Source organism: Lipophrys pholis, assembly GCF_963383615.2.
Source record: "Lipophrys pholis genome assembly, chromosome: 9".
NCBI lineage: Eukaryota > Metazoa > Chordata > Actinopteri > Blenniiformes > Blenniidae > Lipophrys > Lipophrys pholis.
The window spans coordinates 1,435,888-1,449,813 of NC_137639.1; the positions used below are offsets into that span (position 1 = coordinate 1,435,888).

General features: G+C 48.3%; 1 protein-coding gene across 1 annotated transcript in view; it reads right to left on the bottom strand.

The window, feature by feature from the left end:
- The window catches only part of snrka (SNF related kinase a), a 62,570-nt gene extending 58,511 nt beyond the window's left edge, over positions 1-4,059 (bottom strand). Inside the window, 1 exon segment of the mRNA XM_080471288.1 lies at positions 3,868-4,059. The gene's annotated coding sequence lies outside the window, so the exon portion shown is untranslated.
- Between the last annotated feature and the right edge of the window lie 9,867 nt (positions 4,060-13,926).

Consider the following 13,926-nt stretch of genomic DNA (forward strand, 5'->3'; position numbering starts at 1 on the left):
CAGACTCCATGTAAATGAGGAAAACAACTTTCCGGAAACTCTGTTACTGGGCAAGCGTACCACGGCTGTAGTAACTAGTTCCTCTGCACATGCTCAGTAGAGCCAATCAGAACAAAGTTTCCTCTGTGGTGTCATGACTCCCAGTCCATGTTCTCCTGGACGTGGTACTTTTATTTTGACAGTGGGGGGCCATTACGTCATCTATTGTCCACGGATGATGGTCTTTACTGAGTGTAATCCGCCGCATGTTTACGTTTTAGATGTCTTATCAGATTAGTTGTGTTAAACGAAGCTCTGGTGCTCCACCTCTCGGGACTGTGATGAAGCTCTGGTGCTCCACCTCTCAGGACTGTGATGAAGCTCTGGTGCTCCACCTCTCAGGACTGTGATGAAGCTCTGGTGCTCCACCTCTCAGGACTGTGGTGAAGCTCTGGTGCTCCATCTCTCAGGACTGTGGTGAAGCTCTGGTGCTCCACCTCTCAGGGCTGTGGTGAAGCTCTGGTGCTCCACCTCTCAGGACTGTGGTGAAGCTCTGGTGCTCCATCTCTCAGGACTGTGGTGAAGCTCTGGTGCTCCACCTCTCAGGACTGTGGTGAAGCTCTGGTGCTCCACCTTTCAGGACTGGTTTGGTTATCCACCTTAAACTCCCTCCAGACTGCTGGTTGATCCTCTCAGTGGCTTCAGGCTGCTCACCTCAGTTTACGGCAGGTCGCACACGGGGCTGCTTTACGGCAGCTGATGGGGAAATGGTTTTGGGGTTGTTGTTTTTTTTAGATCTGCGGGGTGATCGGCTGGATTTGCAGATTCCCGATCAGTCACAAATCACCAATACCGGCCCGATATCTACCGATCTGATCAGGACATCCCTACTTATTACATTAACAAAGTGCCAATAACTAACACACACACACACACACACACACACACACACACACACACACACACACACACACACACACACACACACACACACACACACACACACACACACACACACACACACACACACACACACACACACACACACACACACACACACACACACAGTATGAGGATAAATTAATATTCTTCCAGTATTTCCTCCAGCTTTAGCAGCTTGGAGGCTCCTGGTCAGCCAACATGGCAACCTGCTGTTTTCCTGCAGAATTACTTCTGTGGTCGTTAAATTCGGCTTTTCAACGTAAAACTAACGACTTATTTTCTCAATCAGCCTCAGAGAACTTTTTAAAGTCAAACTTTCTGCCTCAATATTATTCCACTGGGTATTGTGCTGCTCTGTAGTCACGGTGCTGCACCCAGAGACGCTGCTCATGCTGCTGCTCTGGTAAGGGAGTAAAAAAAAAAAAAAAAAAAATGTAATAAAAAAACAGAAGTTAATAAAACGATGTTAATTACGTTAAAAAAAATTTAACGAGTTACACGTTTCAAATAAATTAACTAAATGAACGCGTTATTTTTGACGGCACTAATATATATATATATATATATATATATATATATTCTATTATTCACAGTGGGTTTACATTAAAACGCTTCTAATGAAAATGCCTCCTTGTTGTGTTATTGTTTTGAAAATAATGTCTATTTACACAGAAACAGTTGGAACACTGAAAAGTACATTCGACTTATTTTACTGGGAAAACATTAACATAATCTACTAAAGAGTTTGTAATGTAGTCACTGTAGATCAACCTGTTTAATATAAGTACAATCCACCTGTTGATTATTATTGTACAGTGTGGATCTAGTGTAAACCTTTGTTTACCTCACACATGTAAACATGCTTCCTCCTTCAGAAAATCTGCAGCGTTATAATATAACAACAAGAAAATAAGAGAAATGTTCACATCAAATATCTGTGTTCACATAACGTACAGTATACTGGATCAAAGGATGTTTGTAGTCTGGATGTTAGTAGCCTGGATGGGAATATTCGTAGCCTGGATGTGGCTGTTAGTAGCCTGGATGTTAGTAGCCTCGGTGCGGATGTTAGTAGCCTGGATGTTAGTAGCCTCGGTGCGGATGTTAGTAGCCTCGGTGCGGATGTTAGTAGCCTGGATGTTAGTAGCCTGGATGTTAGTAGCCTCGGTGCGGATGTTAGTGGCCTCGGTGCGGATGTTAGTAGCCTGGATGTTAGTAGCCTCGGTGCGGATGTTAGTTGCCTCGATGTTAGTAGCCTGGATGTGGATGTTGGTAGCCTGGATGTGGAAGTTAGTAGCCTGGATGTTAGTAGCCTCGGTGCGGATGTTAGTAGCCTGGATGTTAGTAGCCTGGATGTTAGTAGCCTCGGTGCAGATGTTAGTAGCCTGGATGTTAGTAGCCTGGATGTTAGTAGCCTCGGTGCGGATGTTAGTAGCCTGGATGTTAGTAGCCTGGATGTTAGTAGCCTCGGTGCGGATGTTAGTTGCCTCGATGTTAGTAGCCTGGATGTTAGTAGCCTGGGTGGGGATGTTAGTAGTCTGGATGTTAGTAGCCTCGGTGTGGATGTTAGTAGCCTGGATGGGAATATTCGTAGCCTGGATGTGGCTGTTAGTAGCCTGGATGTTAGTAGCCTCGGTGCGGATGTTAGTAGCCTGGATGTTAGTAGCCTCGGTGCGGATGTTAGTAGCCTGGATGTTAGTAGCCTGGATGTTAGTAGCCTGGATGTTAGTAGCCTCGGTGCGGATGTTAGTAGCCTGGATGTTAGTAGCCTCGGTGCGGATGTTAGTTGCCTCGATGTTAGTAGCCTGGATGTTAGTAGCCGGGATGTGGATGTTGGTAGCCTGGATGTGGAAGTTAGTAGCCTGGATGTTAGTAGCCTCGGTGCGGATGTTAGTAGCCTGGATGTTAGTAGCCTCGGTGCGGATGTTAGTAGCCTGGATGTTAGTAGCCTGGATGTTAGTAGCCTCGGTGCGGATGTTAGTAGCCTCGGTGCGGATGTTAGTAGCCTGGATGTTAGTAGCCTGGATGTTAGCAGCCTGGATGTTAGTAGCCTCGGTGCGGATGTTAGTTGCCTCGATGTTAGTAGCCTGGATGTTAGTAGCCGGGATGTGGATGTTGGTAGCCTGGATGTTAGTAGCCAGGATGTGAATGTTAGTAGTGCGGATGTGGATGTTAGTAGCCTCGATGTTAGTAGTCTTGAGGTGGATGTTAGTAGCCTAGATGTGGATGTTGGTAGTCTGGATGTTAGTAGCCCTGCTCTGGATGTTAGTAGCCCTGCTCTGGATGTTAGTAGCCTGGATGTTAGTAGCCCGGCTCTGGATGTTAGTAGCCTGGATGTTAGTAGCCCTGCTCTGGATGTTAGTAGCCCGGCTCTGGATGTTAGTAGCCCGGCTCTGGATGTTAGTAGCCTGGATGTTAGTAGCCCTGCTCTGGATGGTAGTAGCCCTGCTCTGGATGTTAGTAGCCCTGCTCTGGATGTTAGTAGCCCGGCTCTAGACGCTGTGCTGACTGGGTTTGACAGCCGGGAGGCTGCCAGCTAACATCCCCTGATGTGCGGCTCCGTAGGGAGTTCAAACTCTTCTAAAACTACCAGAAGCAGCTTGGATTCCTCTCACATCCTGACGGAACAGCCAGGCCGGATACTCGGCTGTGTAGCGGGCCCGGCAGCGGGGACAAGCCGCCGCCAGCCGTTAGCCTGACGGTAACCGGAGGTTAGCTCGTTGTTCATTGATTGATCCACGTTCGCTCCCCGGTGAAGGACGTTCACGGCTCGGCTTCATTCATCTCCGAATAGCCCGGCCCCTTGTCACAGAGCCCCGCCACACACCGGCCTCCCCCCGGGGGAACGAGCGGCTCCCCGGCAGGCAGGCAGGTTCTGCCGGGGACTCAGCGCGGCTAGCCCCGTTAGCATGTAGCACGCAGCGGGCTAAAGTTACCGCGGCTCACCTTCTGCTTCCAGCGGCTCTCCGGTAAACTCGAGTCCCCGCCGGGTGGCGTGCGTTCCTCTCGGTGCTCGGTCAGAGAGACCGGGGACGGTTCAGCCCACTCCGTGTGACCGCGGCACCCACACAGCGCCTATGCCCGGGACTCCTCCACAGAACGGGGCATCGCATCGCTGGCAACCGCTGCCCGGATCGTAATGGTCGGATCCTCCCAGCAGAGGCGGCGGGGCTGTGCGCCGCCTTCACGGACCACAGGCACGGGCGGAATTCTCAGTACTCACAGGATGACAACATTTTAATGATGTCAAAGTTTTATTCCTTGACTTTTATTACAGGAATGAACGTAAACATGCAATCAAAATGATCTAATGTTAATGAATTCTTCTCACATTTATTTTTCAGGGGCCCCATTAGTTGCCCCAAAGCACTTTACACAATGAATCACATTCACCCATTCACACACGCACTCACACTATAATGGAGGTGGCTGCCATGTTATCGGCGCTCAGGCCATCCATTGGGAGCAGTTTGGAATTCAGTGTCTTGCTCAAGGACAACATGTGGACCAGGGAGATGTGGTATTGAACCTGCAACCTTTCAACTGAGCGGCAGCTGACCCCCCTGATGAGTGACAACTATTCTTCCTGGGGTCCATAAATCCATTACAAAGCACTCCTAGATCTCATAAGATCCAGAAACATCCAAAACACAGAAAACTTTACCAGCCAGACCAACTGATCAGTTCCTGACTCACAACTGCTTTCTTCATCTTTCTTTTGACAACGTCTTTCTGGAGTTATTCAAGGTGGTAATAATCACACCTGTGGTTCCATTGTTTTGAATTTGCAGATCATGAATGCACTGACACATAATCCACATCATCGTCTGATAAACTACACAAATGCTGACCTTATTGGTCATTATTGAATGTGTTCAGCACCTTGGCCAGGAGAGCCGTCAATTGTTAACCCACCACACTGGTAAGAAGAAAAGATGGTTACCAAAAATATAGAGTTTCTATTAGCTTATTTACTAAACTCGAATTCTAGTCCAATTTAATCATGATTACCAGACAAAGAGTGGGAAAGAAAAGTCATGCAGAGCAGCAGTAGCTCGTTCAAATCATGTAAAAAAAAAAACATAGAAACAGGTAAAGTTAAGTACAGAGTCCACTGAGAGTGAAAAACCCGGTTTGAACAGGTGGATTTGGAGTTTAGTTTTGAATGATGTAATGGAGTCTGACTGTCTGATTGGGGAGAGGGAGTCCCAGAGTCTGAGTGCTGAGCAGCTGAATGCTGGGGCCCCACGGTGCTGAGCAGCTGAATGCTGGGGCCCCACGGTGCTGAGCAGCTCAATGCTGGGGCCCGGGCCCCACGGTGCTGAGCAGCTGAATGCTGGGGCCCCACGGTGCTGAGCAGCTCAATGCTGGGGCCCGGGCCCCACGGTGCTGAGCAGCTGAATGCTGGGGCCCGGGCCCCACGGTGCTGAGCAGCTGAATGCTGGGGCCCCATGGTGCTGAGTAGCTGAATGCTGGGGCCCGGGCCCCACGGTGCTGAGCAGCTGAATGCTGGGGCCCCATGGTGCTGAGGCGGGGTGTGGTGAAGGTGAGAAGTCCGGTCATCCCCACCATCGCACCGGCCAACGTACGCTCTCTGGATAACAAGCTGGACTACACTCGTCTCCTATGAAACACTCAGAAGACTGTGAGAGACTGCTGTGTGTTTGTATTTACGGAAACATGGCTTAACAACAACGTCTGGGACCGCGCCATTCAGCTCGAGCGGCTAACATGCTACCGAGCAGACAGAGTTCTCGTCGAAGGAGGTAAGACCCGCGGCGGGGGACGAGGCCTGGTGCCGGGACGCTGTTATGGTTCTCAAGCACTGCTCACTGTTACTGGAGTGTATGGTTATGAAGTGCCGGCCATTCTATCTCCCGAGGGAGTTTACAGCAGTTCTGATCGTCGCTGTTTACATCCCGCCGAGCTCCAACAACAGCAGCCAGAGTGAGGCGCTCCATGAACTGTATCTGCACCTCAGTGAGCAGCAGCAGCCCACCCAGAGGCTGCCTTCATCTTGGCGGGTGATTTCAACCATGCAAACCCAAAGACTGATTCCAGAACTGAAAAAACACATCGACTTTCGTTTAAACAGAATGCCTCCTACAACAAGACTACAGACCTCCAGGAGTACACCGACACAGTCACTGCCTACATCGCCAAGTACACGGACGACCTAACACACCTCAAAAATATCACTGTTTGGGCCAACCAGAAGCCGTGGCTGACAAGGGAGGTCTACAGGCTCCTGAACGTTCGGAACTCCGCCTTCAGAGCAGGAGACCAGGTAGGCCTCAGGACAGCCAGGGCCAATCTGTCCCGCGGCATCAGACAGGCTAAGAGGCAGTACTCCAAGAGGACAGCCCACAGATTTAGTGACAGCAGAGACTCGGGCAGCCTGTGGCGGGGAATACAGGCCATCACAGACTACAAACCCTCACCGCAGACCGGCAACAGCACCACCTCTCTGCTGAACGGGTTCTTCGCTCGGTTCCAGGCACACAACAGCATGCCAGCACAGAAGTCCACACCTCCTCCAGGCGACCAGGCGATCACGCTGTCCAAGGACAGTGTGAGGACAACACTCCGCAGGATCAATGCCAGCAAAGCTCCTGGTCCTGACAAAATACCTGGCCGGGTGCTGAGAGACAGTGCGGGTGAACTCACGGATGTCCTCACAGACATCTTCAACATCTCGCTGAGTCAGGCTATTGTCCTCACATGCCTCAAAACCACCACCATCATCCCGGTCCCAAAGAAGTCGCCACCCTCCTGACTCAACAACTACCATCCTGGTGCTCTCACCCCCATCCTCATGAAGAGCTTCGAACGGTTCGTTCTGGAAAACATCAAGGCTGTCCTCCCCCCCTCCCTGGACCCTTTCCAGTTTGCATATCGGTCAAACCGCTCAACCGATGATGTCATCACCACCACCCTTCAAACGGCTTCAACAGATCTGAACAAAAAGACTCTTCTGTTCGAATGCTATTCATTGACTTCAGCTCAGCATTCAACACAATCATCCCCCGACAGTTGATCGTCAAACTGGACCGGCTGGTTCTGAACACGACGCTGTGCAACTGGCTACTGGACTTCCTGACTGGGAGACCACAAGCAGTACGGGTCGGCAGCAACACATCAAGCACCATCATTCTGAACACGAAGTGTGCTGAGCCCCCTCCTCTTCACCCTGCTGACCCATCACTACAAACCGTCACACAGCTCCAACCTCTTCATCAACACGACCGTGGTGCTGATGAGACGAACTACAGGACTGAGGCGAGCCGCCTGGCAGAGTGGTGCAGCCACAACAGTCTCTTCCTGAAGGTGGAGAAGACGAAGGAGATGGTTGTGCACCCAGCACTCTCCTCTGTCCATCAACGGTGCTGCTGTGGGGAGGGTGAGCAGCACCAAGTTCCCGGGTGTTCACATCACAGAGGACCTCTCCTGGACCATCAACACCACATCCCTGGCCAAGAAAGCTGACCAGCGCCTCTCCTTCCTCCGCAAGCTGAGAAGAGCCAGAGCCCCGCCCCCCATCATGTGCACCTTCTCCAGAGGCACCATCCGGTCACTCATGACCTGCTGCATCACGGTGTCGCACGGCGCCTTCACCGCATCCTGCCGCAGAACCCTCCAGCGCATCGTGAGAGCAGCTGAGAAGATCACTGGTGCCTCTCTCCCCGCTCTCCATGACATCTACGCCACCCGCCTCACCCGCCAGGCCCTCGGCATCGCAGGTGATCCCACCCACCCGTTACACAGCCTGCTGCCATCGGGGGGGAGACTGCGGGGTCTCCAAGCCAGAACCAGCCGACTGAGGGACAGCTTCGTCCACCAGGCTGTCAGGACCCTCCCGGCTCTGCCCCCCCTGCCTCTCTCACACAAGAAAGCTGGATCCTGAACGAACACACACACACACACACACACACACAGACACACGCACGCACGCACACACACACACACACACACACACACACACACACACACACACACACACACACACACACACACACACACACACACACACACACACACACACACACACACACACACACACACACACACCCTGGACTCCCCCAGATACCCACCATCCACCTTTCTACACTGAACCCTACCACCCTCTTTTAGATAAGAAATAAAGTCAGGGACCTGTTTTTCTGTCTGATTCTCATTTTTATTTATTTTTTATGTTTTTATGTTTACACCACGGGCCAGACAGAAACGGCTTCTCAAAGCTCTGTATGTCCTGTACATATTGTAGTATTGATAATAAATTTGACTTTGACTTGATTCTTCTTCTTCTTCTTCTAATTCTTCTTCTTCTTCTTCTTCTTCTTCTTCTTCTTCTCCTTGATTATTATTATCATTATTATCACCTAACTGAGAAAATAAAAGTTGTATCTTGATTAAGTCGTGTTGTAGACAAGACCTCCTGACTCGAGATTGAGTGAAGACCAAGACCAGATCTAGACCTAGAAAATGTGGTCTCAGCGCCTGTCTGGAGTGCTACAACGCTACTACTGAGCTTATCTATTTAAAAGAAACAACATTCAGTTGAACTTCTTAACTTGTTTTGACATACAGTACATGTATTTTCACCGATGTTCTTTCTTCCTGAGGTTTCCTGAACGCAGCACGTGAGCATCCTCACCGCATTTTGCTGTGACGTCAAACCGAGAGTTTAAAAGAGAGGAACCACAACGTCACACGTTTCTGTCGGTCTGAGCTCGAGCGGCTGCTTTAAAACATGTTCGACTGAGGGAAACCGGCTGGAAGGACTGTAGAGACCTGCAGTTGTCTCAGCAGCACCAGGTTTAACATGAACCGGCGTTTTTCACAGGAAGGTTAAACTGTGGCCTGACGGGAGGAAGGGCTTACAGCGACATCTAGTGGCTCGTGGTCAGAAGTACATCTGTGCATGGTCCACCTCAACACAGCTTTATACTCTAGACACAAAACAACAGTCACACTGGAAGCAGTTCAAGTTAACATAAATAAATAAATAAATAGAACTGAAGGAAAAAGGATTTGTGATTCAGGAGAGCTCCAGAGAGTCAAGTTAATCTCAGAATTATAAAGTGTTTTTGGTTTTTTTAAAGGAAAGAACCAAAGAAACAGGAGTCCACATGTTGAGTAAAGTGTGAAAATAAACTGCTGCAATGATGTGCACAACCACCGGTCTGTCATTAGATAAACTTCCACCAGGACAGGGAGATTTCAGTTTCTGTGATTTTAAAACTAACAAGAAGATAATTGTGTGCAGATTCATGCATTACGTGCAGGGTTAATATAATTAGTGGCAATTATTATTTAAACTTTTCTAACTCGTCTAACATCAGGCTATGGAGCATCGTCCTCCTCTAACATCCAGATTATATTCATCTTCCTCCTCTAGCATCAGATTATGGAGCATCTTCCTCCTATAACATCCAGATTATATTCATCTTCCTCCTCTAGCATCAGATTATGGAGCATCTTCCTCCTATAACATCCAGATTATATTCATCTTCCTCCTCTAACATCAGATTATGTTCATTTTACTCCTCTAACATCCAGATTATATTCATCTTCCTCCTCTATCATCAGATTATGGAGCATCTTCCTCCTCTAACATCAGATTATGTTCATTTTACTCCTCTAACATCCAGATTATATTCATCTTCCTCCTCTAACATCAGATTATGTTCATTTTACTCCTCTAACATCCAGATTATATTCATCTTCCTCCTCTATCATCAGATTATGGAGCATCTTCCTCCTCTAACATCAGATTATGTTCATTTTACTCCTCTAACATCCAGATTATATTCATCTTCCTCCTCTAACATCAGATTATGTTCATTTTACTCCTCTAACATCCAGATTATATTCATCTTCCTCCTCTATCGTCAGATTATGGAGCATCTTCCTCCTCTAACATCCAGATTATATTCATCTTCCTCCTCTAACATCAGATTATGTTCATTTTACTCCTCTGACATCCAGATTATATTCATCTTCCTCCTCGAACATCAGATTATGGAGCATCTTCCTCCTCTCACATCCAGATTATAGAGCGTCTGGTGTTCTGACTTTAACAAGCTGTGCTGGAGCTTCGTTGTTTCCTTGTTTCATCAACCAACCTTCAACAGGACAGATTATCTGGATTAGGAGATTTGAACTGAGTTGACGGTGAGCTGCTCTGCTTGTTTCACACTCTAGATGGAGACGTTGCTCTGTCTATCATCTGGTCAACTCAGGCTCTGCTCACAATCCCACCAACATCTTTAGACCTGCTTTTCCTCCGTGTTCTTATCTAATAAAGATAAAGATAAAGATAAAGATGAAGATGAAGATGAAGATAAAGATAAAGATGAAGATGAAGATGAAGATGAAGATGAAGATGAAGATGAAGATGAAGATGAAGATGAAGATGAAGATAAAGATGAAGATGAAGATGAAGATGAAGATGAAGATGAAGATGAAGATGAAGATAAAGATAAAGATAAAGATGAAGATGAAGATGAAGATGAAGATGAAGATGAAGATGAAGATGAAGATGAAGATGAAGATGAAGATGAAGATAAAGATAAAACACTCTCAGGTTTCCTGACTGTGGCTGATTCTCACAGCAGAAATGACAATAGATTACATAATCCCGTGCTGGTGTGTTTTAACAACATGATCTTCTCCTACATCCTGATAATTGTGTGACAATAACTCTTCCATTGCGGGAACAATAGATTGATGATGGACTTTCTGTGTCGGAGTTCCATCACTTTCTGACCAGATCAGAACCTTCATGTAACCATCAGGGTAGATCAGGACCTTCATGTAACCATCAGGACCTTCATGTAACCACCAGGGTAGATCAGGACCTTCATGTAACCATCAGGGTAGATCAGGACCTTCATGTAACCATCAGGACCTTCATGTAACCACCAGGGTAGATCAGGACCTTCATGTAACCATCAGGGTAGATCAGGACCTTCATGTAACCATCAGAGTAGATCAGGACCTTCATGTAACCATCAGAGTAGATCAGGACCTTCATGTAACCATCAGGACCTTCATGTAACCATCAGAGTAGATCAGGACCTTCATGTAACCATCAGGACCTTCATGTAACCATCAGGGTAGATCAGGACCTTCATGTAACCATCAGAGTAGATCAGGACCTTCATGTAACCATCAGGACCTTCATGTAACCATCAGAGTAGATCAGGACCTTCATGTAACCATCAGGGTAGATCAGGACCTTCATGTAACCACCAGGGTAGATCAGGACCTTCATGTAACCATCAGGTTAGATCAGGACCTTCATGTAACCATCAGAGTAGATCAGGACCTTCGTGTAACCATCAGGGTAGATCAGCACCTTCATGTAACCATCAGAGTAGATCAGGACCTTCATGTAACCATCAGGTTAGATCAGGACCTTCATGTAACCATCAGGGCAGATCAGGACCTTCATGTAACCATCAGGACCTTCATGTAACCATCAGGACCTTCATGTAACCACCAGGGTAGATCAGGACCTTCATGTAACCATCAGAGTAGATCAGAACCTTCATGTAACCATCAGGGTAGATCAGGACCTTCATGTAACCATCAGGACCTTCATGTAACCATCAGGGTAGATCAGGACCTTCATGTAACCATCAGGACCTTCATGTAACCATCAGGGCAGATCAGGACCTTCAGTGTGGTGGTGTAATGTGCTCCATTGTCAGTGTGGTGGTGTAATGTGCTCCATTGTCAGTGTGTTGGTGTAATGTGCTCCACCCTCAATGTGGTGGTGTAATGAGCTCCATCCTCAGTGTGGTGGTGTAATGTGAGTGGTGTAATGTGCTCCACCCTAAGTGTGGTGGTGTAATACGCTCCACCCTCAGTGTGGTGGTGTAATGAGCTCCATCCTCAGTGTGGTGGTGTAATGTGAGTGGTGTAATATGCTCCACCCACTGTGTGGCAGTGTAATGTGCTCCACCCTCAGTGTGGTGGTGTAATGAGCTCCATTCTCAGTGTGGTGGTGTAATGTGAGTGGTGTAATGTGCTCCACCCTCAGTATGGTGGTGTAATGTGCTCCACCCTCAGTGTGGTGGTGTAATGAGCTCCATCCTCAGTGTGGTGGTGTAATGTGAGTGGTGTAATATGCTCCACCCACTGTGTGGCAGTGTAATGTGCTCCACCCTCAGTGTGGTGGTGTAATGTGCTCCATTCTCAGTGTGGTGGTGTAATATGCTCCACCCTCAGTGTGGTGGTGTAATGTGCTCCATTCACGGTGTGGTGGTGTAATGTGCTCCACCCTCAGTGTGGTGGTGTAATGTGAGTGGTGTAATGTGCTCCACCCTAAGTGTGGTGGTGTAATACGCTCCACCCTCAGTGTGGTGGTGTAATGAGCTCCACCCTCAGTGTGGTGTGTAATGTGCTCCATTCTCAGTGTGGTGGTGTAATATGCTCCACCCTCAATGTGGTGGTGTAATGAGCTCCATCCTCAGTGTGGTGGTGTAATGTGAGTGGTGTAATGTGCTCCACCCTACGTGTGGTGGTGTAATACGCTCCACCCTCAGTGTGGTGGTGTAATGAGCTCCATCCTCAGTGTGGTGGTGTAATGTGAGTGGTGTAATGTGCTCCACCCACTGTGTGGCAGTGTAATGTGCTCCACCCTCAGTGTGGTGGTGTAATGAGCTCCATTCTCAGTGTGGTGGTGTAATGTGAGTGGTGTAATGTGCTCCACCCTCAGTGTGGTGTGTAATGTGCTCCATTCTCAGTGTGGTGGTGTAATATGCTCCACCCTCAGTGTGGTGGTGTAATGTGCTCCATTCACGGTGTGGTGGTGTAATGTGCTCCACCCTCAGTGTGGCGGTGTAATGTGCTCCACCCTCAGTGTGGTGGTGTAATGAGCTCCATTCTCAGTGTGGTGGTGTAATGTGAGTGGTGTAATGTACTCTACCCTCAGTGTGGTGGTGTAATGTGCTCCACCCTCAGTGTCGTGTGTAATGTGCTCCATTCTCAGTGTTGTGGTGTAATATACTCCACCCTCAGTGTGGTGTGTAATTTGCTCCATTCTCAGTGTGGTGGTGTAATATGCTGCACCCTCAGCGTGGTGGTGTAATGTGCTCCACCCTCCGTGTGGTGGTGTAATATGCTCCACCCTCAGTGTGGTGGTGTAATGAGCTCCATTCTCAGTGTGGTGGTGTAATGTGAGTGGTGTAATGTACTCTACCCTCAGTGTGGTGGTGTAATGTGCTCCACCCTCAGTGTGGTGTGTAATGTGCTCCATTCTCAGTGTTGTGGTGTAATATACTCCACCCTCAGTGTGGTGTGTAATTTGCTCCATTCTCAGTGTGGTGGTGTAATATGCTGCACCCTCAGCGTGGTGGTGTAATGTGCTCCACCCTCCGTGTGGTGGTGTAATATGCTCCACCCTCCGTGTGGTGGTGTAATGTGCTCCATTCACGGTGTGGTGGTGTAATGTGCTCCACCCTCCGTGTGGTGGTGTAATATGCTCCACCCTCCGTGTGGTGGTGTAATGTGCTCCATTCACGGTGTGGTGGTGTAATGTGCTCCACCCTCCGTGTGGTGGTGTAATATGCTCCACCCTCAGTGTGATGGTGTAATGTGCTCCACCCTCCGTGTGGTGGTGGAGCATGGGGAATGTCTTTCTGTGTGTTAATTTCATGATTTCCCATAAATAAAAATCCACTGTACTGACGTACAGACGTACTGACGTACTGACGTACTATAGTACAGTACAGACGTACTGACGTACTATAGTACTATAGTACAGTACAGACGTACTGACGTACTATAGTACAGTACAGACGTACTGACGTACAGACGTACAGAAGAACTGACGTACTGAGTACTATAGTACAGTACAGACGTACAGGACAGACGTACTGACGTACAGGACAGACGTACGGAAGTACTGACGTACAGACGTACTGACGTACTATAGTACTATAGTACAGTACAGATGTACAGGACAGACGTACTGACGTACTGACGTACTGACGTACA